Source organism: Primulina tabacum, chromosome 13 (assembly GCF_025594145.1).
Source record: "Primulina tabacum isolate GXHZ01 chromosome 13, ASM2559414v2, whole genome shotgun sequence".
Classification (NCBI taxonomy): domain Eukaryota; kingdom Viridiplantae; phylum Streptophyta; class Magnoliopsida; order Lamiales; family Gesneriaceae; genus Primulina; species Primulina tabacum.
Genome location: NC_134562.1, coordinates 25179295 through 25206714, shown reverse-complemented (window position 1 = coordinate 25206714; position 27420 = coordinate 25179295). Strand labels below are relative to the sequence as shown.

Sequence of the window (27420 nt, the reverse complement as noted above, 5' to 3'; positions counted from 1 at the left end):
TTCAAAAATACTTTAATCCGTGCTTGATAAGCACGGAGATGCTCCACGTTGGAGCGTCCGCGCTCCGTAAGCGCGGACGCTCCAACGTGGCGCAGCGTCCGCGCTTACTGAGCGCGGACGTGGCACACTCCTTATCCCTTCTCCTTCTCCCTCTCCCTCACATTCCTTATCCCTCCCATCAATCTCTCCTTTTCATTTTCTTCATTCTTCCTCGCATCCATTTCTCTATCGCTCTCTTATTTACTCCTTTTCAGAAGATCGACAACCTTTCTAAGAATGACAGATAATCGAACTCCAGAAGATCCCAGTGTCCTCTATTTACAAGCGACACATATGTCGTCTACAGTTTCTTCCGTAACAGTTGACGATATTATCAAAGTTAAGAGGTCAGACAATTTGATTTGGAAGTTGTACACCTGATAATTACATACACAATCGTGTACTTGCATACTTGAATGATATGGGTTTTTATGGAGTTTTAGAACGTGGTTCACAAATTTTTGATAATCATTTGATTACTGCTCTTGTTGAACATTGGCGACGCGAGACACACACTTTTCATTTTACATGTGGTGAAGCAACAGTCACGTTACAAGATGTTTCAATAATTTAGGGTCTAACAATTGATGGTGAAGAAGTCACTGGAATAGATGTGTCACATAAAGTTGAGGAATGACAACACATCTGTTTGGATTTGTTGGGATTTCTGCCATCAACAAAACATTTGAAAGGTGGTCATTTGTCTATGACTGCACTATACGATCATTGCATATCTAACCTTGTTAATGATGATACTTCAGAAGTAGATGTTGTGAAATATACCCGTTGTGTAGCGTTAATGATTATTGGAGGAATAATGTTCCCTGATTATCAAGAAGGGTCTGCTAAACTAATATTTTTGCAACTTTTACGGGATATTGATAACGTCAAGTCTTATAGTTGGGGTAGTGCAGTTTTAGCAATTCTATACCGTAAGTTGTGTAACGCGTCACGTATAGAGAAGACTATAATGGCTGGACCTTTATACATCATGAAGGTATATATAATGTAATGTGATTATTTAACACAATGTTTTTGTTAATTTTGTTGATCTATTTTTATTATTATAAAAAAATATGGGCATGGAGCAGGATTAAATGTGTTAACCCCGATCGAGATGGGTTAAAATTAGTTGTACCTCCCATTGATCCAGGTGCTATTATTCCAGTTTTTCCATATGGTGCACGGTAATATTTAAAAATTATTGTGGTAATATCAAATTTATCTCTTATAATTTTTTGATATGTAATTGTTTTTGTTAAATTGTAGGTGAAAAATTGGATTTAGCTACACACATTCGCCAACACATGTTGTAAGAATTATAAGGGATTCTCTAGATCGTATGAATCATAATGAGGTATTATACAATTTTAATATTTAATAGTGATTAAATGAATATTTTTTTGTTTTGATTAAATGCATTTTTAATTTGAACATTTTTTTTACAGTTTAATTGGATCGTTTACCAGAAAAATGACATAGATGTGAAGACGATTATTGATTCATACGACAACAAAATTTGACGATGTGTTTGTCCCCTTATTTTCTTTGACATCGTGGAGATGCATCGTCCTAATCGGGTGATGCGACAATTCCGAAGACGACAATCAATTCCAGTGGCTGCCGTGGACAATGATGACATGCATAATATCACGAGAATAGGTCATCGAAATACCAATTGGAGAGAATATCATCAAAATTCAATTGAGTTGTGGAATAGTAGGTTGAGGTATGTTGCAAAAGGGGTACGTCACGGGCGATCGATGCAAAGTGACAAAGAGTACTTCCAATGGTATAATCGAATAACAGTACGCACCACATCACCTACAGTTAATGTTGTTGGTTTTCAGCCATATCCGTACATTACTTTTCCCGGACAATTTAATGTCCAACAAAATTTCAGCACGCCTTGTCATTTTTTCGCATCAGTCATCATTGGTGTGGGGAAGTAATATGGTTAGCCAAGCAAGTGGATTTGCAGGAACCTCTAATACTATTCCGTCTACTGAGTTGAATATTTCAGGAACTTCTACTACTCGACCTGGTTTGTTCAGTGATTCAGGGATTGCTGACTATCGTTCATTTAGTCAGCAGGATTTTCAAACTCCAGTCTTGGTCGAACATACAAAGTTTTACTAATTTGCTTAATGTTGGTCCTCAACATCTTTTGCATGACATTCGACCACAGAGGGATGTTATGTAATGCCCGATATTTTTATTCTGTTAATCTGAGATTATTGATTGATGAATTGATGTGATTATAGACGGACCTAGACTGAGACACAATTTGAGATAGCATGTGTTATGGTTTGTGCGAGGACAGAAGGTCTCGCGCATATGCGCGCGAGCATGGCAGAAGACCTCGCGCATATGCGCGAGAAGAGGGCGCGCATATGCGCGAGCATGTAGCATTGCTAAGTGCCGAGACAGTAGGTCTCACGCATATGCACGAAGATGGGGCGCGCATATGCGCGAGCAGAGGAATTTTGTTGCGACGAGACAGTAGGTCTCGCGCATATGCGCCGATGATGGTCGCGCATATGCGCGAGACGTGCAGCACATAGATTGAGCCACCTATCATTGCCATGAATATAATATGTAATCTTCTTTCATTCCTTCAGACCTTCGGCAAGAAAGAACGAGATAAGTCTATGAAAGAATTTTTATGCTTTTCAATTGAGAAACTTGATTGTGCAAGATCCGACCGTCTGATTTTCAATCCGAGAATAGTACCGTGCTCCTTTCGACAAGAACTTTAAAAGGACTTAAGTTTTCTTATGTTTCGTTATGATTTGAAAATATGATATGGAAGGAATCATGCTATGACTGATATTATCTTTTCCTGAGATTGTTATAATCGTATAATCGAAATCAGACTGAAGAACGGATACCGTATGAAATTGTTATCATTTTCAGATGAATTTGATTGAGAATATACTGATTTGGTATTGGAATTGTGTTTATCGATTGATTATGAGTTGTTGAGATTTGTATATGTTGATATTGTATTGCTGGGTATATCGAGATTGTGCTGTCGAAACAGAATTAGATTGACTTATGATCATATCCAGTATTGATTGAGTTGAATATTGATATTGTATATTTGAATGTCATTGCCAGATTGAGTATTGACAGCTTCGAATTCAAGGCTTCGACTTCGTCAGATCGACAAAAGAAAGGTATAAATCAATGTTAAACCGGGAAGATACGACTCGAGTCAGAGATAGCTCTGAGTTTCCCAAAACCACATACTTTATTGTAATTGCATTGATGTTTGCAATTCATGAGATCGATTTGCTTAGTCTATTGATTTATAGCAAAGCATGTATTGAGTCTATAGCAGATGTGCCATGTCATTGGCAGAGGTGCCAAGTCACTAGACATTTGGTTTATATCGATGTTGCTTAGGAGTAGATCGACTGCTATTGTAGAGATTCGATATAGAAGGCCAAAGTCTGGGAATAAGAACGTACAACCATCTAGCTGGGAGAGTAGGTGGGAGACTGTTGCGTTCTTATTCGACCGGGATCCCTAGATAAGAGTCGAGTATGAGATTAAGAGTCAAAAAGTTTGATTTACAGTTTTATATCGATTCATATTTTTCAGATTATGATACATGCTATTGATAACTGTTCTATGCTTTTATATATGTTTATATGAAATGCATGTATACGTTGTTTATACTGAGATTATATTCTCACCGGTGTTATCCGGCTGTTGTCTTGTTTGTATGTGTGCATGACAACAGGTGGGGCAGGATCAGGATCAGGAAGAGGATGAGAGATTCAGAATTAGCGTGGAGATCCGGACTTAGAGTAGATTGATTTTCAGTACTTGATATAGTGACTGAAATTTAGTTTAAGATAAATAATGGAGATCCGGACTTAGAGTAGATTGATTTTCAGTACTTGATATAGTGACTGAACTTTAGTTTAAGATAAATAAATGTTGTACAAGACTTGTACTTTTATATTGACATGTATATCAGATTGAGCACATTACGTTTCCGCATTTGCATTTTAAGAAAAAAATTTATGTACCACATTACTTAATTGTTATATTGATTCTTAATAATGATTAAGAAGATGAATTAGGTTCGGGTCTCCACAGCAAGTGGTATCAGAGCAGTAGGTACCTTAGACTGAGATAGGAGCTAGTGAGCGGGGTAGATTGCGTTTTCTTCCTTGCTTTTGATTTCTAACATGTTTTACTGCTTTATATGATACATGTTTACTTGACTTTATGATTGATTGGTAACGTGTATTATTGAGAATGAATCATAACCGATTCTTGATCAGCAGTAAGATGATCAGAGAAGGACTGAAACAGGTTTGTTATATATGGTTGCTAACCCTTTTGGTAATCAGATATGCCTCCTTGAAGAGTACCAGAACAGGGTAGTACATCTGCAAATCCGATGGATGTGACAGCAACTCCGATGGAAATGTTACTGAAGAGGTTTCAGTCGTTTAAACCGCCAACCTTGAAGGGAACAGAGACTTCTGTTGAGTGTGAGTGTTGGTTAGATGATATTGAGATGTTGTTTGATTCGTTGGATTACACAGATGAGCGTCGAGTCCGATTGATTGGACACCAGTTGCATGATGTTGCAAAGAACTTGTGGATTACGACAAAGAGAGCGTTGGAGCATCGAGGTACGACTATTACTTGGAATGTATTTAAAGCTGAGTTTTATAAGAGATTTTTCCCAGTGTCGTACAGGAAAGACAAAGGGGCAGAGTTTGCCAATCTGAAACAGGGTCAGTTGAACATTGAAGAGTATGTGACCAAGTTCTCTACTTTGTTGCGATTTGCTCTACATGTGGCCGAGAATGAGGAAGCTATTGCTGATTAGTTCATCAATGGTTTGAACCCCGATATTTTTACATTGGTGAACACACTGGGCGACCAAATAACTTTGCTGATGCCCTGAATAGAGCCAAAGGAGCTGAAGCTGGTCTGATTAGACAGAAAGGAGCTTCGTATGTTCCTCCAGCACCGAGGCCACAGCAACCTTCTCCCAGATTTGAGGGTAGCAGCAGCAGTGGTGGAAAGAAAGATTTCTTGAAGGCTCGAGGAAAGCAGTTCAAGAAGTTAGGGAGCAGTTCCTCTAGCTCTGGTGGTTCCCGACAGAGCCAGAGCTATATTGGGGTGTATTGCAGAACTTGCGGAGGGAGACATCCGACCGAGCAATGCCAAGGAATGATTGGTAGTTGCAACATCTGTAGACAGCAGGGACACTTTTCTAGGGGTGTGTCCACAGAGAGGTTCCCAGAGATCCCAGGGAGCGGAGTCATCTGGATCAGTGGCTCAGATAGGTGGACGATCGTCAGTTGTACATTCCTTTCAGCCACCACCAACTACTCCGTCACAGCAGAGGCCAGTAGGTAGCCAGACCGTTAGCCAGCCTCCTAGACAGCAGGCCAGAGTATTTGCTTTGACAGAGGAGCAGGCCCAAGAAGCACCAGATGATGTTGTTGCAGGTAACTGTTCTTTATGTGGTTACCCTGCTTATGTATTGATAGATACGGGTGCTTCTCATACATTTATTTCTGAGAGATTTGCATTAAGTCATGCATTGCATGTTGAGTCTTTATCTACTGTAGTGTCTGTCTCTTCTCCTTTGGGGACATGTTTGATATCAGTGAATTCTGTGAAACATTGTATACTACAGTATGATGGACATGAGATTGAGTTAAACTGCATAGTACTTGGATTGTCTGATTTTGACTGTATTATCGGTATTGATATGCTGACCAAGTACAGAGCTACTGTTGATTGTTTTCACAAGATTGTGAGATTCAGACCGGATATGGCTGATGAGTGGAAATTCTACGGTAAGGGTTCTAGATCTAGAATTCCTTTGATATCTGTATTATCTATGACTCGATTGTTACAAAAAAGAGAAGAAGGATTCCTTGTCTATTCAGTCGATTTACTGAAATCGAGTCCATCATTGGCTGATTTGCCAGTGGTATGCGAGTTTGCTGATGTCTTCCCAGATGAGATTCCGGGTTTGCCTTCGATTCGAGAGATAGAATTCAGTATTGAATTGATGCCAGGTACAGTTCCGATTTCTAGAGCTCCGTACAGAATGGCACCGATTGAGTTGAAAGAGTTGAAAGAACAATTGGAAGATTTACTGGCCAAAGGTTACATCAGATCGAGTGTTTTGCCTTGGGGTGCTCCAGTATTGTTTGTGAGGAAGAAAGACGGTTCTATGAGACTCTGTATTGACTACCGGCAACTGAACAAGGCTACCGGTAAAGAACAAATACCCTTTGCCTCGTATCGATGATTTATTTGATCAGCTGCAGGGTTTTTCTGTATATTCCAAGATCGATATGAGATCTGGATATCATCAGCTGAGGGTCAGAGATTCTGATATCTCGAAGACGGCATTCCAAATCAGGTATGGACATTATGAGTTTATTGTCATGCCATTTGGGTTGACTAATGCTCCAGCTGTATTTATGGGTTTGATGAACCGTATATTTCAGAGATATCTGGATGATTTTGTGATTATTTTTATCGATGATATCTTGATTTATTCAAAGAATATGATTGACCTATGCTGAGCATTTGAGAACTGTATTGAGAATTCTGAGGGCTGAGAAATTATATGCCAAACTGTCGAAATGTGAATTCTAATTGAGACAGGTTGTATTTTTGGGTCATATTATATCTGGAGATGGGATTTCTGTTGATCCTAGCAAGGTTGAGGCTGTGATCAGTTGGCCGAGACCGACATATGTGCTAGAGATACGCAGTTTTATGGGTTTTGCAGGTTATTACCGTCGATTCATTAAAGATTTTTCGAGTATTGCTAAACCTATTACTCAGTTAACTCAGAAGAATGCTCTGTTTGTATGGTCTGAAAATTGTGAGTCCAGTTTTCTGGAGTTGAAGAAGAGACTGACCAGTGCTCCGATCTTGACTATTCCATCAGGTACTGGTGACTTTGTCAGTTTATTGCGATGCTTCGCACAGAGGGTTGGGATGTATTCTGATGCAGCGAGGACATCTGATTGCTTATGTCTCGAGACAGTTGAAGCCACATGAATCTCGTTACCCAATTCATGATCTTGAATTGGCAGCCATTGTATTTGCACTGAAGATATGGCGACATTACTTATACGGTGAGAAGTTCGAAATCTATTCTGATCATAAAAGCTTGAAATATCTATTTTCACAGTCAGAACTGAATATGAGGCAGCGAAGATGTCTTGATTTACTGAAAGATTTTGATTGTGAAATCAAGTACTATCCGGGAAAATCCATTGAAGCAGCTGATGCACTAAGTCGAAAGGTATGCTCTTTATCCTTATCGACGATTGGTGTTTAGAATATGATTGAAGATTGCTGTTTGTCTGGATTGGTATTTGAGACAGATTGTAAACCGTTGAGATTATATGCTATTCAAGTCGAACCAGAACTGATTTTGAGAATTAGAGCGGCTCAGAAAGTTGATCAGAATGTTCAGAACTCTATAGCGAAGGTCAGAGCAGGGCATCGATCAGAGTATCAGGTACGAGATAGTGTACTGTATGTGAATAATCGTATTGTTGTGCCAGATGTTTCAGATTTGAAACCACAGATTTTGTCAGAAGCGCATAATAGTCGATTCAGTATTCATCCTGGTGGCAGAAAAATGTATAATGATTTGAAAAGACAGTTTTGGTGGAAACAGATGAAAGATGATATTGCTGAATTTGTATTCAAATGTCTGAATTGCCAACAGGTGAAGGCCGAAAGAAAGAATCCAGGAGGACTGTTACAGAGCTTATCTATTCCTGAATTGAAACGAGAACACATTTCCATGGATTTTGTAACGAAGCTACCGAGATCCTCCCGAGGTTGCGATGCAATTTGGGTCGTGATTGATAGATTGACCAAACCTGCATGCTTTATTCCGTACAAGATGACGTACCGACATGACCAGATGGCAGAGATTTATGTCAGAGAAGTGGTCAGATTGCACGGAGTGCCGAAATCGACTGTATCAGATCGTGATCCTCGGTTTACTTCGCACTTTTGGCAGAGTTTACAGCAGGCTCTAGGTACAAAGTTATTTGAGTTACCGCATATCATCCACAGACCGACGGACAATCAGAGCAGACTATCCAGACACTGGAGGATATGCTGAGAGCCGTAGTGCTTGATTTTAGCACTAGGTGGCAAGATTCATTGCCACTTTGTGAGTTCTCGTACAACAACAACTATCAGACGAGTATTGAGATGGCACCATTTGAAGCGTTGTACGGAAAGAAATGCAGATCCCCTCTTTATTGGGATGATATCTTTGAGGTACCTGAGATTGGACCTGATATGATCAGAGATATGACAGAAAAAGTGAAGCTGATTCAGAAACGAATGAAGGCAGCTCAAGACAGACAGGCCAAATATGCCAATGTTCGACGTAGACCGTATGTATTTGAGGCAGGAGACCGAGTATTCTTGAAGATTTCACCTTTCAGAGGAGTTTTCAGATTTGGAAAGAAAGGAAAATTGTCTCCACGATATATTGGGCCGTATGAGATTCTCGAGAAGATAAGAAATCGTGCCTATCAACTCCCATTACCGCCTTCTTTATCGGGGATACATGATGTCTTTCATGTATCGTTATTGAGGAAATATCTGTCTGATGCTTCACAGTGTCATTCAACCAGACAACGCCGAACTGGATGAGACACTGAGTTACTTTGAGAAGCCGATCCAGATTCTCGATCATAAAGAAAAGCAGCTCAGAACGAAGACTATTCCGCTTGTGAAAGTTCAGTGGAGTTGTCATGGCATTGAAGAAGCCACCTGGGAGACAGAATCAGATATGAGGCAGAGTGAATTTTCTGTTTAGCTTCTGTTATACATTTCTTTCTGATCTGATTTGATTACCGGTGATTTAGGGACGAAATCAGATCTTAGGGAAGGAGAAATGTAATGCCCGAGATTTTGATTATGTTAATATGAGATTATTGATTTTGAATTGATGTGATTATAGACGGGCCATTCCGAGACCAGATTGGACAAAGCATATGAATTATGCATTTTTTTGACAGAACTATTGGCGCCCGAGCGGTAGTTTTGACCGCCCGAGCGCCAATGTTCAGCAAGGATGGTTCATGGACAGAGAGTCTGGCGCTCGAGCGGTAGTTTTGACCGCCCGAGCGCCAGTGTTCAACGAAAATATGTTTCGGGTAGAAGGTGCGGCGCCCGAGCGGTAGTTTGTGACCGCCCGAGCGCCAACGTGTAATAAGAAAATATTTGGACAGAACATTCAGCGCCCGAGCGGTACTTCTTGACCGCCCGAGCACCGACAGAAATGTTGGAAGAAAGAGACACGTATCATGAACATGCAATTTGATATATATATATATATATATATATATATGTATATATTAGTTCCTTCAATTCTTTCAAAGGAAAAGAGAAAGAACGAGAAAGGGTCAGAAGAATTGTATGAAAAATCCTTACGCCTTTACATTTCGATCCGTCCGTCTGATTTTCAATCCGACTTCAGTACCGTGTTCCTATCGACGAGAGCTTCAACTGGACGTAAGTTTTATTACGTTTTGATATGTTTTGAAATTATGATATGGAAGAAATCAGATATGATTCATATATGGTGTTTCTGATATGTTAGACATCGTATAATCGAAACCGGATTGAAGAAAGGATACCGTACGAAATTGTTATGAATTTCAGAGTTGATTTGATTGAGATGTGATATCAGATTTGTATCGTTATTGATTATGAGTTGTTGGAATTGATATGTGACTTATATGTATTGCTGGGTATATTGAGATTGTACAGTTATGCTGTTGAAACAGAATTTGATTTAGTTCTGATTATATCCAGTATTGATCTGAGTTGTATATTGATACGATACCTCGATATTTTCCTTGCCATATTGAGTATTGATAGGCATTGAATCAGCGACTTCGACAGAGTCAAACTAACCGAAAGAAAGGTATAAACAAATGTTGATCCGAGATTGCACAACTCGAGTTAGATTCAACTTGAGTTTCCCAAAATCACATACTGAATGATTATTGCATTGATATTTGCAATTCTTGATATTAATATGCTTATTCTATTGATTTATAGCAAAGCATGAGTTAGAGTCTTGGGCAGTTATGCCTAGTCTTTGGCAAAACCGCCAAGTCACTGACTTTTGGAGTATATATCAATGTGCTTAGGAGTAGATCGACTTCTATTGCAGATATTCGATATAGATAGCTTAAGTCTGGGAATAAGAACGTACCACCATGTGGCTGGGGAAAGTAGGTGGGAGAACGTTGCGTTCTTATTCAACCGGGATCCCTAGATTAGAAATGAGTCGAGTCTGAAATGACGAGTCCAGAGTTCTATTGACAGCTATATATCGATACATGTCTTTCTGAGTTGATACATGCTATTGATATGTGTTTCATGCTTTTATATATGCTTTTATATGACTGTATGTTTACATTGTTTATACTGGGATTATATTCTCACTGGAGTTATCTGGCTGTTGTCTTGTTTGTATGTGTGCATGACAAAAGATGGGGCAGGATCAGGATCAGGAAGAGAATGAGAGATTCAGAATTAGCGTGGAGATCCGGACTTAGAGTAGATTGATTTTCAGTACTTGATATAGTGACTGAACTTTAGTTTAAGATAAATAAACGTTGTACAAGACTTGTACTTTTATATTGACATGTATATCAGATCGAGTACATTACGTTTCCGCTTTTGCATTTTAAGAAAAAAATTTATGTCCCACATTACTTAATTGTTATATTGATTTTTAATAATGATTAAGAAGACGAATTAGGTTCGGGTCCCCACAGCAAGAACCTCATCTAGTTTGTCATTTTGGGACCTGCCTCTGCGGTTGTGGGCGACGCGGGGCGGCGGTGCTCGATCCACCTGTATCTCCCGCATGCGTCCTCAATTCCCCCTGTCGTTAAACGTATTTCCGCTGTAAGTCCTGTCCACAAATGGGCTTCATTGGTTGCAGCCACTCCTCATGATCACGGAACACTACCCCTGCCATCGAACACAACTCTGATATGATAGTGGGAAAGAAAAGTCTGATGTGTCTATTACGAACGCTCATCGTTATTTGAGAATTGATGAGCTTTCCCACATTGATGTTGTAACCCTGACATAACGTATATAGAACCACGGCCCGCTCCTTTTGTACTTCAATCTTGTGTGAGACCGGCATCATTCTCCTTGCCAAAAACAAATACCAAAGGGCATTATTGGCCGTCAGATATTTCACATCAAACAACTCGGTGACCCCCCTACTGGTTTCCAGATAGCCCTTGGATAACACAGGGTGTCGGATTATCACATCATAGTCAGGGTCAGTAACCAAAGCTTGGAAGGCGGAATCATCGACTTCGGGTGTTTTTAAAAATGCATTGATTGTACCCGAATCAAACTACACATGTTTACCCCGAACAAAGGCCTTGTCATCCGTCCTCTCACCCGCATTTGAATAAAATTCTCGCATCACCGATACCACCGCCGCTCTAGGTTGAGTTCCGAATTTTACCCATCCCCATCTCTCCAACCCCACAAGAGGTCCCTATGTATCGATCTTCAAATTGTCTACGAAATCCCCGCTCGGTAATCGGATTTCTATGAATCTTGGCATGGTCATATCGAGCCCAAGCCACCTCACTCATAAATCGAGTGTTGAAATGTGATTTGCAAGGAAGTTTTTCCAGCGCACCTCGCGCTCGAGCGGTAGATTTCTACCGCAAGCGATGCGCTTGAATATTTCCAGCGCACCTCGCGCTTGAGAAGTAGAAAACACTAACTTTACTATTGAATTTTTTTTTCCTTTTTAATAAATAAAAACTGATTTTTTTAACATATCAAAGCGTTATTACAATTTAACAAAATACATCATCGATGGTGTCTCTCTCTAACTACCGGTCTGTCCATCTCATTTCTCATTAGAGTCATTCTGTCCCTACCAACTCTTCTTCTTTCACGTCTAACCGGGTTGTGGTGCAACTCGAAAGTTGGAGGATCCCAGTATCGCTCATCAGCAAGAGGTTGAAATCTCCCCTCGTACGTTGCTAAGTACTCAGCTATGTTATATCATGACTGCACAAGTGTTGTCGGATATAAGGAGTGCCATTTAGCGGTGCAAATAGCAGGGGAACATGAGATACCAAAAATCTTCCATTTACCACATGAACAATCACTCGTTAATAGCTTAGCCACGACTTGGTCTTCCAACAGTTGCAATCGAAGCAGTTTTCTCACGTACATCATATTTGGCAACACGATGTTCACTCGATTTTCTAGCCCATTTCTCATACTTTCGACATACATAATCTGACCACAGCTGATTGTCCTTAACCATACGACCACCTCTTGTCACACGTTCAATGAAATATTGTACGCACCTCAGAAGTGTCAAGTGTACTATGACAGATATAGGAAGTCTACGAGCACCCTTCAACACACTATTTAAACACTCCGACATATTGGTTGTCATCACCCCACGACTTCAACCACTGTCATTAGCCAAACTCCATTTTTCTTTCGCAATTCTAGCCAAATATCGGTGCGCCAAAATGTTTTTTTTGTTTGATTGCCTCCATTATTGCTTCAAACTTACAAATTTGATTTTGTGTGCCTGCAGCCCAGCATAAATCTTTCAAATGCACGTCTTTGAATTTAGCGTTAAAGTTTGAACAAACATGTCTCAAACAATAACGATGCACACCGTAAGGAGGTTGAAAATATGGTAGATCTTCAGTTGCGCACACAATGCCCTTATGCCTATCAGAAATAAGACACACACCATTTTCACCACGAATAACATGTCTGCCTAGGTTCTCCAAGAACCATTTCCAAGAATCTGTTGTTTCTTCATCCACAATAGCAAATGCTAGCGGTAGAACCTGATTGTTCCCATCCATAGTGACACCGATCAACATTTTGTGCTTGTATTTGGTATACAAGTGTGTACCATCGACAGTAATTATTTTCCGACAATGCCGAAACCCATCAACACACGGCCTGAATGCCCAAAAAACATAGTTCAGTGTCTTACTCATTTCAGTGTTGGCTCTGAGATGCTTCCACTCCGCAACTGTGTCTGGATTATATTTAGACAAAGCACACATATATTTTTGAAGTAATTGAACGGAGCTCTCTCATGTACCATAAGCAATTTCCATAGCACGTTTCAAACTTTGCCATGCCTTCGTGTACGAGATTTGATATCTATATTTATCCTTCACATTTTTGATGATATACTTAATCTCGTACGAAGGATCACAACGAACAACTCCCAATAGCGTATGTGACACCATATCACTGTTCAAATTCTTATGGTCTATACTAACAGAGGTAGATATACATGTGTGAGGCCCTCCATATTTTGTTATTTTCCAATAACCAATCTTGGCCTTCAAAGAAGCGCGAAGTCCCCATCGACAAACGACCGTAGTAGAATTATTTTTTCACCGTAACTTCCACAAAATGCGTGTGCTATCCACGACACGGTACTCACGTCTGACCACTCTGACTGAATAATCATTCACAGATGCAATAAGATCATTCTTTTCTTTAAATAACATATTAACGCATAAGTCACCTCTATCCGGATTGTAATAGCTTGTTTGCACTCCAGAAGGTACATCGACAGAATCAGGAGGCTCTTCCCCAAAAAATTTATTGAAAAATGATGGCATTTCAGAAGTTATTGAAAGAAATGGTACGGTCTGCCTCTGTAATATGGCACCATTTCTTCTTCAGACTCGCTATATGACATATCGGGTTCAGAATCAGTCCTCCAAATATCATCATTAGTGGCCAGATCTTGACAACGAGCACTGATATCTAATGTTGGATTCAGCCAATATGGAGCATGATTTTGTTCCGACGAGACATTGATATATTGATCGCAAGACCCACTTACATCATCGAAATTTATAGTATCGAGTCTTTCAGTAACCTGTGGAACATAAGATTCTTGATCCTGGAAACCACCATATGTAGAAGTACCGGGTTGGTTATTGAAACCTGAATCGGATGCATGTGGAACGTAGGATTCATGATCATCGAATCCAACATGATGCTCAATTGAATTTTCTTCAACGTATAAATGCAACACGTGCATATTTTCACATTGCATTATAAACTGTAAAGCATCATCATCAACGAGATTTACTTGAATTTCATGCCAAGATGATCTCTCCATGAATGAATATTTTGTTGAAAACTTCATAGAAAAGTTGGTTGGATCGATTACTAACATTTTATGTACAACTTCAACCAACTCCAACAAATTAATAGATCGTAATACTCGTATCGGTCTAACAAATGAAATGCTATATTCAACTGATCCATTATCGATAACTACATGACCACCAAAATATAAGAGTACATCGATGTTAGACATTTTGCCAATGTGATTTGAGAGAAAAAATTAAGATGAAACTTATATATCCTTCGTCGAAGTAATCATCAATGATATATACCAACAATGTTGAAGACTATATCATTTGAATTATTTAATTTGACGTGAAAATTCAGAAGTTCAGTTCACATGAAAATTCAGAACTCCAGCGTTCACGTGAAATTTCAGAAGTGCAGACTTCACGTGAAAGTTGACGAAATAGTAATAATCAAAAAATGAGAAAGGAAAAAAAAAATAAAATATACAGAGTCTATGCTTACAAAGCACGGACACTGGCTCCACGTGGAGATCGTCCGCGCTTCGGAAGCGCGGACGCTCCGCAGTGGAGGCACCGTCCGTGCTTACAAAGCACAGACCATCTCCACGTAGTCATCGTCCGTGCTTCGCAAGCACGGATTGAAGTATTTCTGAACAAATTTTTTTAAAAAAATTATTTTTGAATTTTTTTAAAAAAATTAAATTAACTATAAAAAAAAACCTTTCCAATCTTGCTTTAAGGTCATTACCTTCCCATCTACCCCAAGTTTTTTTTTGTAAATCCATTTGCTTCTTATGAGAAAAATTCCCTCAGGTGGATCTACTAAAAACCATTTTTGGTTCGAATACATGGATTCCATCTCGGATTGCATGACTTCAAACCATTTAGATGAATCGACATCGGAAAATTCTTCTTTGAAGTTTCTTGGATTACGTCCAGGAATGAGCTCATCTTGATCTTCTTCAAGAAACAGATCATCCTTTTTGGTGGACTTGAGATCCTTTTGGATCTTCCAGAAGCTTATGTTTTTCCAAATAGATGTTGGGGTGTGGGTTCAACTATTTCATAAGTGGGTGGTTTCCAAATCTCTTTGAGTTCAATCATTTCGCCTTTTCTATCTAATAAAAACTCCTTCTCCAAGAAAGTGACATTTCTTGAAACAAACACTTTTGTTTATTTGAGATCATATAAATAATATACATCAGAATTCATTGGATGTCCCACAAAATTACACAAATTGGCACAAATTAGCTCTACTACCTAATTTATCTCTCAGTTCATGTTTCACATAAGCAGGACATAATGATATTATTAAGAAAGAGTATTTGGGTAGCTTGCCCATCCATATCTCATATGAAGTTTTATCCACCGTCTTTGTATTGACTTGGTTCAACAACATTGTCGTAGTTTCAAGCGCAAATCTCTAAAGGGATGACGACAATTCATTAATTCTTATAATAAATCGAACCATGTCCATCATTGTTCGACTAGGTCGTTCCGACATACCATTCACCTGGGGTGTAGCAGTTAAGGTTCACTATGAGAAAATCTGATTCTCTTAAAGGTAGTCTTGTTCTTGTATTTGAACTTGACTATCTCAACGGGAACACCGAATCCAATACTTGTTTAACCTTCAATGGTTCGGGGATACAACTAGCTGTGGGTTCACAACTTAATGTGATCCATAATAACTTTTATTTTTATTCGAGTTTATCCTAATTTGCCTCATTCTTTTCATCAACCCTTGATCAAGAATTTCATAAATCAAGTCTTATTGTGCCCATCGGATTATACTAAGAGCATCTAGTAGCATCGTTTCATGTTCCCCTAGGTATCACTAATAGTGCCTGCAAGAACATTAAGTTATGGTTAGTATACAGTATGATCCTTATAACTCATATATCTCGATTGAATCTGCAACCATTAGTATATCGAGAATTGCAAATGAATTCGATAACAATGTGACATCTTTGAGTAATAATATAAACATCATATGTGCAATTAGAGAACCACCTTCTCTAAATCACATATTATACTCTGACTAGAGATTCCTTGTACTATTAACTTATCATATGACATTGGATAGCTACATCCATAAGAAAACAGTAAATCACCGAATACAATGGATTGACTCATATGTATTTCGAAACTGCACGCAACCTCGCTAACTGATGATCCTGAATGGAGTCAGTAAACGGATCAAAGTTCATGCTTGTACATAGAGCATCTACGTTGTCCCGGGTCAAAGGAATAATGGTGTACAACTATAACTACAAATTATTTCGCTCGATAAGTGATAACCTCCTGAACAATTTGATGGACAATTGTTCATTTTATCGTCAAATAATCACCCATCTGTATGAATGAACATCTCTATTACCTTACTAATGAAACATGACGTTTACATAACAGATTCTAGTATCAAGCTCAAGCGATCTTTATCCTTATTTTAGGCGGCCGATTCGACTATTAACCAAATTTTTGCAAGAATTTTAGACTTGATTTTAAAAGGAAAATATAATTATAAATTTTTAATATCCAATCCTTAGGATTTACATTTTTGTTTCTCGCTTTGGTTATTACAAATAAAAAAAGTGCTATAGAAGCCTCTCTAATTTAGAGGTTTAAAAATTGAGATCCAAAACCCACATAATTTAACACAAACGATCAAAGCCGTGGAGTGGTTCTTGTTCATAAATAGCTGGACAAACTATACAACAATAAATCGATCAAAAACTCATAGTCTTTTCTCTGAGATAGAGGGAAACTTTCATGGGGATTGAGAAAAGCTGGCCAGAACCTAGCGAATAATGAAACAAATAACAAGGTCAAATACAACACGGGTTTGTTGATATATATGGTTTGTAATTGGTAATGACGTTGTTAGAGTAGATGATTTGCAAACCAATGATTAGCTAGAGAATTTATTGACTAAATAAATAATCTTTATTTTAATATAATTTAACTTTTTATGATTTCATTTTACTTTATCTGTATACCCATGCAATCAGCACAGATAAAGTCTTTGATTATATTGTAATACAAATGAATCGTAATTCGATCTTGAAACTCATTTATAAACATTGTATATTCTAAATTCATTCCTAGTCGATTCACATGCCTTGTAGGACCAAGTGCTTACCGCTTTACCAAAATCTATAGCTGGTGGTAATAGTGCAACTCAAATCTTTTAAACTGCACAGCAGCTCAAGCACCACGGTTCGATCGCTCTACTAAGCATGGACAATTATTGCACCCAACAATCTCCCTCCCAATAATTGCACTCCTTGTAATCAATGGGAATCGAATCCGTGTCCTTGGTTCTGATACCAATTGTAGGACCTGAGTATCGCTTTACCAAAAGCAATAGCTGGTGGTAATGGTGCAACTCAAATCTTTTAAACCGCACAGCAGCTCAAGCACCACGGTTCGATCGCTCTACTAAGCATGGACAATTATTGCACCCAACATGCCTAAAATAAGGATGAAGACCGCTTGAGCTTGAGACTAGAATCTGTGATGTTGTGTACCGTGTTTCATGGTAAGAGCATAAAGATGTCCAATCATGCAGATGGGTAATCATACGATGATTGTACCGAATAACCCTCTCTCGGACTTTACAAGTTGTTATCATTCATCGAGAGGAAAAGTCTGTGGTTGTGATTGTACATGATTAGTCCTTACGACCCGGTACAACACTGAGGCTCTACATACTAGAATTGTGCTTTGACTTGTTTACCGACTCCACGTGGGTTACAAAATGGCGAGGTTGGGTGCAATTGTGAAATGTGTAGGAGCCAGTGCATTTTAGTCGGTGATTCACCGCTCACCTACGCGTGTGGATATCCTATGTGATCTAACGAAATAGTAGTGCATGAAATCTCTGGCCAGAGTATGAGATGTAAATTAGGGAAAGAGTTCTCTAGTTGTTCATGCGATGACACTATGAATATTTCATGATTGTATCACATATCTATCAAATTTAATATGCAACCCTCGATGAACCAATTATTGCAGATTAGATCGGGATATATGAGATGAAAGGACCGTACTGTACGTTAATCATAACCGACTGGTTTTTGCAGACACTATATGTGATACCTAGGGAATCATGTGGCGATATTACTAGACTCTCTTACCATGATTCGATGGATTTTAATCAGAGATGATTTCTGACATTCTCATGACCAAATGTTGGTGCATGAAATAAGGCAAATTAGGGTAAGCTCAAATAAAGGAAAATGTCATGAATCACAAAGAGTTGTGAATCCACGACTAGCTGTATCCCTGAACCATTGAGGATCACACAAGCACTTGATCATTTTGTTCCCATTGAGAGAATAATGGACTTTGATAAATTAATTGGACTAGTCCAACTAGTTCAATTAATTAATCAAGCCATTAAAGTTAATTATGGAGCTTAAATCTTATATTATGGAAATTAGGTCATGAAGAATGGTTTAAGTATAAGACTTGAAACCCTAGCCTCCATAATTCCAAATTTCGAAAATCTCTCCCTTTTCTTCTCTCAATTTTTGGCCACCATGAATAGTTTTTCAAGGTTGAGCTGCCTCTCAGTTTTTCTATCCAATGTGAAAATATCTTCTATACTTTCTAGTGCAAGTTAGAAGAGGAACACGTAATCCAGTCGTGGACCAGATTAGGAGATCAAAAAAGGACTTCTTGAAGAAAGTTCGTAGGAATTTACAACAAGAGCTACGTCCGCTAATACCGGAGTATTTGATGCCAAGTGAAATTTCACTAAAGGTAAATTTACTAAACATCCTATGTATGTTCCTTTAATTTAAATCATAGTCTAAGATAATATTTTGAATGTAAAAATAAACTTTTAAAACTTCCGCTGTGTTTTGGACACGAGAAAAACCATGACCTCGACAGGTATTATGTTCGAGAATTAGGAAGCTAGTGAGTAGTATTGAAACTAAAACTTTTGAGACAAAGCAAACGATCATATAAATGATATAAAAATCGATGTAATTTGGAATATGGCTGGAGTTCGCTAGGTTTCTTGACTTTTGTAAGTTCTTAAATTTTCCCTTAAAGTATTTTATTATTTTTCTGGAAAAGTATACATTTGATATAAAAACACAATTTAGAATTATCTTCAAATTTCAAGACCTACCAAAGAGTACTGTTCGTTGGTCAAGAAGTTTGGTTGGCAACATTGAAATAAAAAGCACTAAATAAGTAGAAAAGTAATCGCAACACATATAATCATCTTATTACCATAACTCTGCTGACAAAGTTAAGTTGCAAGGTAATGATCATAGAGCAAATTGACTTCTTATTCATCCATCAATCCATCAAAAGATAAAAATAAGGGAAAATTTTAATTTTATATTTGTAAGTTGACATGTTTCGGGTTTAGTAATGTAAATTGTCAAAGTTTGGTTTTCATACATTAACTTCATTTTTTTTTGTTGTGGTTCTTTTTTTTCTTGAAACCAATATTAAATCCTTCAGTATTGTTTATTTAACACTAATACTTTCTTTCGTGAGCTCATGTTCCAAGAATAAAATTTATATTACACACATTAAAAATACATAAAAAAAAAATACACCGTAGGTTTGGAGCCAAACCGCTTTGATCCCTCCTATTTGTGATTTGTCAAAAAGATTCACCTTGAGTTGTAGTACTAAACTAACGGAAATGGGGACGTGAGAATATAAAAGGACGAAAAATATAACTACTCCGATCAAACAAGTACCAAGTTTTGGGCGAACGAAAATTAAAAAATTAAAACCATCCCAAAAGCTACATATTATGAAAAATCGAACTCTCGTCCACACATGCAATCTCTTCTTGTGGAGCAGCAGAAACTACACATCCTAAACCGAACGTCACGTCAAAAAAATAGAGCAAGAAAACCAGCACCACGCAGCACAAGAACATCGGAATGGAGCCTAAGATCCACAAGAATAGAGGGAATGAGAAGTAAAATGCTCGCAAACCCAATGACCAAAAATAACCTGCCCCTATTCACAATGCATCCCACATACTCAGCCGTAGAACAATCAGTAAAGTTATTATTATCAAGATTTCGGCTCATCCGGACGTTGATGAGTATGCCTGCATGGCTGTAGTACCTCATTGACTGCACATTCAACAAGAATGCCACCAAAAAACACAACAATATCGAGGAAAACTTTAAGGTAAACTTGGGTTCTCCACGGTCACCGTGAACCACCCGTGTTGCTGCAGGGTTGTAGGCACTGCTGCCGGTCATCAGGACGGTGATTAGGGAGCTTAGCATAATGGCCGTGGACGCCAAAAGGGTCGATGCCATTATGTTGTTTCGTTGAGTTTGCACTGCTAGAATCCCGTTCTTGGATGGATCCTGTCACAAAAACATAATTCAATTTAAAACTCATGCATGCAGCTGTGATCTGGATGTGATTTTAGATTTTAGAAAGAATCACGAACAATTTATCCAATGATAAAGAAAAATATATTCGCATAGTTCGAGTAGAAAAAAATACAGCACTACAAGCTTCCAATCAGTAGCGGAGCCAAAAATATGGCTCCGCCCGAGTTGAAATTTTAAACTCTAAAATCCTTTAATATTTTAAATTGATCTACCCGGGCTAATATCATATTATTCCAAAATTATATAAAATTTACATATACATTTTTTTTAAAAAAATTGGGTTTAGCCCGGGTAAACCACCATGTGGCTCCGCCTCTGCTTCCAATACCTACTAACCAGCAAATATTTTGAGCCTTTGTCTTTGTTTTTGGCATCTAAAAACTCTATGTTACAGAAAAAATATACGTATTTTTTGGGTAACATAACAAAAAGTATAAAAGCAAAAGATAATGAAAGCAAGAGTTGTACTGTTTATCTGTGAAACGTTATAGACCTCAGCCAGTAAAACTTCAATGTAATGACACTACAAACTTCATAGTCCAATGAAACAACAAATATTTCGAGCTCTGTCTATAAGAGTAGATGCCCTGCAAACCAACGGTTGGCTATAGTATTTATTGACTCAAGGATAATAAACAATATTCTTTATTTTAATATAATTTAACTTTTTATGTTCTTGTTTTACTTTATCAGTATACCCATGAAATCAGTATAGATAAAATTCTTGATTATACTTTAATACAAATGAATCGTAATTCGATGTTGAAACTCATTTGTAAACACTGTATAATTTAAATTCGTTCCTAGTCGATTCAGCCGCCTAAAATATGGATAAAGCTGTCTTGAGCTCGAGACTAGCATATCTGATGTTGTGTACTGCGTTTCTTGGTAAGGGCATAGAGATGTCCAAACATGCAGATGGATAGTCATATGATGATTATACCGAACAACCCTCCCTCGGAATTTCCAAGTGGTTATCATTCATCGAGAGGATAAGTCCCTGGTTATGATTGTACACCATTAGTCCTTACGACCCGAGACAACACTGAGGCTCTATATGCTAGGGCTATGCTTTGACTCGTTTACCGGCTCCAGGAAAGTCATCAGGTGGCGAGGTTGGGTACAGTTGCGACACATATAAAAGCCAGTGCATTGTAGTCAGAGATTCACCGCTCACCTACGGGTGTGGATATCCTATGTGATCTGATGAAATATTAGTGCGTGGAATCTCTGGCCAGAGTATGAGATGTACACTGGAGAAGGAGTTCTCCAATGGTACATGCGATGCCATTATTTATATGTATCAAATAGTCATCGAATTAATATGCAACTCTCGATGAACCAATGGTTGCAGATTCGATTAGGATATATGAGATGGAGGAACCGTACTTGTACGCTAATCATAATCGATTGGTTCTTGTAGGCACTATCAGTGATACCTAGGGAATCATGGGACGATGCTTACTAGACGCTCTTACCATGGTTCAATGGGTTTAATCAGAAATATGATTTCTGACATTCACATGATCAATTGTTGATACATAGAATGGAGCAAATAAGGGTAAGCCCGAATAAAGGTTGATGTTCTGAATCACAAGGAGTTGAGAACCCACGGCTAGCTCTATCCCTGAACCATTGAAGGTCACACAAGCACTTGATCGTTTGTTCCCGTTGAGAGAATAAATTCAAGAAGTTGAATTTATACTATGATATAGTAAATTCAAGGAGTTGAATTTATGATAATTAAATGTTCGAGAAAATAAATTCAAGAAGTTGAATTTATGAATTTATAAAGTTTGAGGAGAATAAATTACTCCTACAAGCCTATTAAACATACTTCCCACTATATTTAATTTAAATTAATTATAAATTCAACTTTTGAATTTATTAATTTAAATTTCCAAATAATATAAATTCAAAGAGTTGAATTTATATTATTTGGGAATTTAAATTAATAAATTCAAAAGTTGAATTTATAATTTAAATATAATTCAAATGTTGAATTTATAATGAATTTAAATTAAATATAGTGGAAAGTATGTTTAATGGGCTTGTAGGAGTACAAGTCCAATATACTAAATAATTAAAATTATTGATGGACTTTGATTAATTAATTAAACTAATTGGACTAGCCCAATTAATTAATCAAGCATATTAATTTTAATTATGGATATTAGTTCATGACTTGTTTATAAAAAGGAGAAAACAAGTCATAACCCTAGCCTCCATCCTTGTATTTTTCGAAAATCACAACTCGTCAAGCCTCAAATTTTTGGCCACCCCTTTTGCAAAAGAGATTGAGCCGTCTTTCACGCTTTAATCTCCAATGTAAAATCTCTTCTAATTTTTCTAGTGCAAATTAGAAGAGGAACAAATCTTCTACTCGTGGACCTGATTCGAAGAATAAAGAAAGGAGATTTGAAGAAAGTTCGTAGGGAATTCATCAAGAGCTATCTCCTCTAACCCCGGAATAGTTGGTGCCGTGTAAATCTTTCACCAAAGGTATAAACTTCAAAATACCCTATGAATATTTAATCATAAAACCATACGATTGCTCAAACAAATATATTTTGGGAGTTTTCAACGCTAAAAACAGACAGTGTTGGATCTCGGTTTTCTCGTGCCCAAAATGCATCGGAATTTTAAAATTTTTATTTTATTTTGATTGTCAAAATAAATGAAAAATTTTAAACTTGCCACTGCGTTTTGAGCACGAGAAAACCGAGATCCAACACTGTCTTTGTTTTTAGCGTTGAAAACTTCCAAATTTGTCCTGAAAGGAATATTTTATTCTTAATATTCTTTAATAATTTCCTTCCTTGATGATAATATTGAGATAATTAAATATGAGTAGATCTCTTGTGAGACAGTCTCACGAATCTTTATATGTGAGACGAGTCAACCCTACTGAGATTCACAATAAAATTTAATACTCTTAGCATAAAAAATAATATTTTTTTATTGATGACCCAAATAAGAGATATGCCTCCCAAGATACGACCTATGAGACCGTCTCACACAAGTTTTTGCCATTAAATATGCACTACAAGAAAATACTGAATACACAACACTTAAAAGACAACGATTTTACAAAAAACCGTTGTCTTTTATTTTTTAACAACAATTTTAGTTAAAACCGTTATTGAGCATTTATTTTAAGCAACCCCCCCAAAAAAATTAAAAGATAACGGTTTTTTTGGACAAACGATAACGATTTTAGAAAACCATTGTGGATTAACGTGTTTTTTTGGAGAAAAGACAACGGTTTTAGCGAACCGCTGTTAATTAGCGACGAATTTGGAGAATATTTTAGAACCGTCGCAATTTTTAAAATAACGACGGTTTAAACAAAAACCATCGCTATTAAACAATCGTTGCTAATAGCGAAGGTTTTGGTTAACCATCACTAATAGCGACGATTTAATAAACATTAGCGACGGTTTTTGGTAAAACTGTCGCAAATTGTCTATAAATACTCGCGTTTTCGGTCCATTTTCCTCCACACTGTCCACATCTACGATAAATTTTTTTCTCTTAAATGATTTTAGATTCGATTTAGGGTAAGTTTTTTCACTTCAATTCTTGTTAAATTTCTAAGTGTTAGTTAAGATCATGAATATTATTTGCTTAGTCAGATTGTAAGTTTTTTTTGGTAGATTTATTAAATTATAAAATTATTTTTTTTATTTTTACTTAAAAAATTAGCGAAATATTATGTCTAAGCCGTCGCAAATTAGCGACGGGTTAGTCAAAAACCGTCGCTAATTTTTGCTAAAATTAGCGACGGTATATCATAAACCGTCGTTAATTAGAGACGGTAATATCTGTCGCTAATTAGCGACAGTTTTTCAAAAACCGTCGCAATATGATAGGTACGACAACAGTTTAAAACATTTGTCGTTGAGCGCACTTTCAACAACACTGTCAATTACAACGATTTTCTGGCACTACTATAACGGATAATATCCGTTGTCGTTTTGCGTTTTTGTTGTAGTGATAGAATTTTTTTCTTTCTAAACTAAGTTAATTTTCCTCGTATACTTGTTTTTGCTTTATAAAATTGTGATAGTTTTATTAAGGCTAATGATAACTTCTCTAGAAATTTTATTTTTATTCAAAAGATTTTTTTACTAATGAAATTCTTTATTTCCTAATTGTGTAGGACTCCACACAAGGAATCAAATCTTGCTAAAAGAGGACAAGGAATGAAATCTAGCAAAAAGGGGAAAAAAGTAAGTGAGAACTTTAGAGCAGTAGTTGTACGAGACAGAGAGAGAAGTGTGCGTAAATTTTGGTGTTTATTGTCAAGGCGTGCAGAGAAACTGAAGAAGTGAAGATTTCGTGTGATTAACTCACGTTGGTTTTACAGTGTTGCTGTAAGGTGTTGAAGACACTCGCAGATAACACTCGTGCAAAGTATTGATCGAACAGTAACGTGCGTCTCCGGGTTTTCAGCAATACAAATAATGCATCTGTATTTTCATAATTTATTGTTTGGGATGCACTTTACTTGTAACGTACAGTACTTTTACTACTTAAAAATTTGCGGAAAAATTTAAAATTTTCTTAATTGAAACATGAACATTCAAAATTCGATAAAAGAGATAAACTGTACGTCTCACAAGTTATTGCAACAAAAGATTTGAAATTTAAAGTTTGACAAAAGTATTAAATGTTTTCATAAAACTTAAAACATGGCGGTTCTCGGGTTTAGCCTCCTGCTCAGTCCAAGCCAGCTCCTTGGTCCCCACCTCCAGCTTCCTCATAAACATCCTCACCTGCATCGATCAAGTCTAGTGAGTCTAAAGACTCAACACGTATAGACTGGGAGTAACGAATAATACGTAATAAAACCACATGCAACTTTAAAATAGAATGTACATACTTGAAACTTGAACTCACACTAAACATGAACATACGTACATAACTTAGACGTGCCATAAAATGAAACTTTTCATAAACATGCTTGCATACTTGTACATACTTGAACATACATGAACTTCATAATTTTTGCGTAGAGGCATGTTTCAAAGAAAGTGGCCCATAACATAAATCGCATGATCAGACTAAACCACATTACTGGGATGACAGGGGCGAACCCACTGCCACATACATGAGATCCCTGTTAATGCTTTAACGGGTGGATTGGTCCCCGTTCAATGCTTTAACGATTTCCAATCCTGATATAAACCCGTTCATGCTTTAACGGGGTGGGTTGGTCCCCCGTTCATGCTTAAACGCTTTCCAACCCCATACATACATTGGTCACAAGACATTTAGCATACCTCAAAAACTTGAAAATATTTTCTTGCACGTCAACATACTTACTTGAGGTTGAGGGATTCGTTGATTCCGTTTGGGGCCGTTGATGCACATACGAACATGAATTTAAAAGCTTAACTTGCATAACTTAGACGTAGGTATTCGTACTTACGTTCAAGCTCAATCTTTTCCTTAGGACATTCTAAATTCCCGTGACTCAACTTTGTTAAACATTGCACTAAACCATGACCTGAAATCCCAATTGACCCCTAAGAAAATTCCCAAAAGACTAGGAGTACACGGACCCCGTGCAACTCTCCAGGTCCGGGTCCGTGTAGATAATGTGTCTGTATACTCGAAGAAAAGGAAGGGCACGGACCCCGTGACAGGGTCCATCTAAGGGTCCGTCTAGGCTCGGTAAAAAGACACCGAAAAGAAGTGAGGACACGGACCCCGTGCTAGGGTCCGTCTAGTCTCTGGAATTTGGCATCCGCGAAGGAAGCAAAGACACGGACCCCGTGCCATGGTCCGTGTAGCTACGGGAAGTTCAAACTCACGAAATTTCAATACACGCGATGCTTATCATTCTAGAATCAATTGTAAGGACCATGAACCGACACCCCGAAACCCATCCTAGTATACCCTAACATCGAACCAAACTCGTACAAATGCCCCAAAGCAACGACGTTCACCCTACGACACATACGACACAACAATACGGCAATTGACATCAAATCGTTCCCTACGACTTCTAATTAATCTCAGTGCCTATCGACATGAAATGAAACCTCAATAATACTCCCAACATCATTACCATTAAACCTATATGCAGCAACGATCACCCATCGATCCCCAACGAAGCCTGCAACATTAAAACTTCAAGAACGCATCAATATCATAATTTTCTGAAAACGCAGTTTGAGCAGTCCCAAAAAAAACATCATAACTCACTCAATTTCTGTCCAAAAGTTTCGAATCTTATATCAAATCGAAGGTATCAAAAAGTTATACGTTTTCCGTGTTGAATGTTTTCTAAGAATCGCGACCGAAAAATTGCAGTATTTAAAAAGGACAGTAAAAGCGAAATTTTAGATCTAAAAATGGTTTCAAAAGTGATCTAAACACAATTGCTCAAACTTCTACGCATCACATATGTATTTTTACGCATAAATAACAACACAACGCATAATATGACGAGATCGATGCAGCAATAACAGAATATACGTGCCTTTTAGATGCTTTGAAATACCGTAACGATGATACCGAAGCGGAGATGGCGTGAGGATTGATCTGGGACGAAACGTGGCGCTAAAATTTTTGAAGAGAACACACGAAAATTGATGGGAATTTAATGGGGAAGTGGGGCGGCTGCTTCTAGGAGGAAGAACCCTAGTTTTGCTCTTAAAAAAATAAAAATTCGAATGTGTGTGTGTGTTGTGTCGTGTATAGGTGTGTGTAAAAAAGTGTGTGTGTGTGAGTTTTGTGTTTAATTAGGGAATTAAAGGGCTTAATTATACAATTAAAAATATTAATTAAAGGTG

General features: G+C 37.7%; 1 pseudogene; it reads right to left on the bottom strand.

Moving 5' to 3' along the window:
• Positions 1–19957: 19957 nt before the first annotated feature.
• The window catches only part of LOC142523473 (uncharacterized), a 41289-nt pseudogene continuing 33826 nt past the window's right edge, over positions 19958–27420 (bottom strand).